At 39.3% G+C, this 3,312-nt stretch overlaps 1 long non-coding RNA gene across 1 annotated transcript in view; it reads left to right on the top strand.

The window, feature by feature from the left end:
- LOC113950176 overlaps nt 1–3,312 on the top strand; it is a 16,001-nt gene that overhangs the window by 11,939 nt on the left and 750 nt on the right. The gene's annotated exons all lie outside the window — the stretch shown is intronic.

Here is a 3,312-nt window from a genome sequence, read left to right as displayed (position 1 = left end):
AAAAAATGACCACAAACTCTCCCAAGTCTCCCCCCAAAAGTGACCCAAAACTCACCCAAATATCCCCCCAAAATGACCAGAAACTAACAGAAATCTCCTTAAAAAATGACCACCAACTCACCCAAATCTCCACAAAATATGACCAGATACAAACAGAAATCTCCCAAAAAATGACAAGAAAATCAGCCAAAACTACCCAAAAAATGAGCAAAAACTCACCCAAATATCCCTAAAAAATCACCAGAAACTCACACAAATATCCCTAAAATATGACCAGAAACTCTCCCAAATCTCCCCAAAAAATGACAAGAAACTCACCTAAATATCCCCAAAAACTGACCAGAAACTCACCCAAATCTCCCCAAACAATGACCCAAAACTCACACAAATCTCTCCAAAAAATGACCCAAAACTCACCTAAATATCCCCCAAATTGACCAAAAGCTCAAAAAAATCTCCCCAAAAAATGACCAGAAATTCACTCAAGCCTCCCCAGAAAATGACAAGAAACTCACCCAAATCTCCCCAAAAAATGACCACAAACTCAAACAAATCACCCAAAAAATTTCACAAAACTCACACAAATCTCCCCGAAAACTGACCACACACTCACACAAATCTCCTTAATATATGACCAGAAACTCATCAAACTCTCCCCCAAAAATGACCTAAAACTCACCCAAATCTCCCCAAAAATGACTCAAAACTCACCCAAATCTCCCCAAAAAATGACCAAAAACTCTCCCAAATCTCCACAAAAAATGACCCAAAACTCACCGAAATATCCCCAAAAAATCACCAAAAACTCACACAAATGTCCCGAAGAAATGACCAAAAACTCAAATAAATCTCCCCAAAAAAATGACCAGAAATTCACACAAGCCTCCCCAGAAAATGACCAGAAATTCACCCAAATCTCCCCAAAACATGGCCAGAAACTCATCCAAATATCCCCAAAAATGACCCGAAACTCAGCCAAATCGCCCCCCAAATGTGACCTAAACACACCAAAATCTCCCCAAAAAATTAAAAGAAACTCACCCAAATCTCCCCCCAAAATGACCACAAACTCAAACAAATAACCCCAAAAAATTAAAAGAAACTCACCCAAATCTCCCCGAAAACTGACCACACACTCACACAAATCTCCCCAAAATATGACCAGAAACTCACCAACCTCTCCCCAAAAAATGACCCAAAACCAACCCAAATATTTTCAAAAAATCACCAGAAACTCTCCCAAATCTCTACCAAAAATGACCCAAAACTCACAGAAATCACCCCAAAGTATAACCAGAAACTCACAGAAATCTCCCCAAAAAATGACAAGAAACTCACCCAAATCTCCCCAAAAAATGACCCGAAACTCATCAAAATCTCCATAAAAAATGACCAGAAACTCCCAAAAATATCCCCAAAAAAATCACAAGAAACTCAGTCAAATGTCCCAAAGTAATGACCAAAAACTCACACAAATCTCCCCAAAATATGAACACAAACGCACCAAAAACTCCCCAAAAAATGACCAGAAACTCTCGCAAATCTCCCTAGAAAATGACCAGAAACTCACCCAAATCTCCCAAAAAAATAACGAGAAACTCACCCAAATCTCCCAGAAAAATGAACCCAAACTCACCCAAATCTCTGCAAAAAATGACTCAAAACTCACTGAAATAGCCCAAAAAAATCACCAGAAACTCACACAAATGTCCCGAAGAAATGACCAAAAACTCAAATAAATCTCCCCAAAAAATGACCAGAAACTCACGCAAGTCTCCCCAGAAAATGACCCAAAACTCACACAAATCTCCCCAAAAAATGACCACAAACTCACCCAAATCTCCCCAAAAATGACCCGAAACTCAACCAAATCTCCCCCCAAATGTGACCTAAACACAGCAAAATCTCCCCCCAAAATTAAAAGAAACTCACCGAAATTTCCCCAAAAAATGACCAAACTAAAACAAATCACCCAAAAAATTACCCAAAACTCACACAAATCTCCCCAAAAAATGACCACACACACAAAAATCTCCCCAAAAAATGTCCAGAAACTCACCAAAATCTCCCCAAAAAATGACCAGAAACTCACACATATCTCCCTAAAAAATGACCAGAAACTCACCAAAAACTCCCCAAAAAATGACCAGAAACTCACACAAATCTCCCCAAAAAATGACGAGAAACTCACCCAAATGTCCCAAAGAAATGACCAAAACATCAAATAAATCTCCCCAAAAAATCACCAGAAACTCCCAAGAAAATGACCAGAAACTCCCCAAAAACTCCCCAAAAAATGACCAGAAACTCACAAAAATCTCCCAAAAAACAACACAAAACTCACCCAAATCTCCCCCAAAAATGACCTGAAACTCAGTCAAATCTCCCCCCAAAAGTGACCTCAAATTCATCAAAATATCCCAAAAAAAAAAAGAAACTCACCCAAATCTCCCCAAAAAATGACCAGAAAATCACACAAATCTCCCCAAAACAATGACCAAAAACTCACCCAAAGCTCCCCAAAAAATGACCACAAACTCAAATAAATCTCCCCATAAAATGACAAGAAACTCCCCAAAATCTCCCCAAAAAATGACCACAAACTCACCCAAATCTCCCCAAAAAATGTCACAAAACTCACACAAATCTCCACCAAGAAACGACCAGAAACTCACACAAACCTCCCCAGAAAATGACCAGAAACTCATCCAAATGTCCCAAAAAATGACACAAAACTCTCACAAATCTCCCCAAAAAATGACCACAAACTCGACCAAATCTCCCCTCAAAGTGACCTCAAATTCACCAAAAATTCTCCCCAAACAATGACCAGAAACTCACCCAAATCTCCCCAAAAAATGACCCAAAATTCCCCCAAATCTCCCCAAAAAATGACCCGAACCTTGGTCAAATCTCCCCCCAAAAGTGACCTCAAACTAACCGAAATCTCCCCAAAAAATTAAAAGAAACTCACCCAAATATCCCAAAACAATGACCAGAAACTCACCCAAATATCCCCAAACAATGACCAGAAACTCACCCAAATCTCCACAAAAAATGACCCAAAACTCACCCAAATCTCCGCAAAAAATGACCCAAAACTCACCGAAATATCCCCCAAAAATCACCAGAAACTCACACAAATGTCCCGAAGAAAAGACCAAAAACTCAAATAAATCTCCCCAAAAAATCACTGGAAATTCACACAAGCCTCCACAGAAAATGACCAGAAATTCACACAAGCCTCCTGTCCTAGTTAAAACAACTGTGACCGATTCATCATTGGATGGGTGTAGCCCAAAACTGTGTATT

This window comes from Corapipo altera, unplaced genomic scaffold (genome assembly GCF_003945725.1).
Source record: "Corapipo altera isolate COAL_440 unplaced genomic scaffold, ASM394572v1 53, whole genome shotgun sequence".
Classification (NCBI taxonomy): Eukaryota; Metazoa; Chordata; class Aves; order Passeriformes; family Pipridae; genus Corapipo; species Corapipo altera.
The sequence above is the reverse complement of the archived record's forward strand: the minus strand, read 5'-3'. Positions and strand labels throughout refer to the sequence as shown.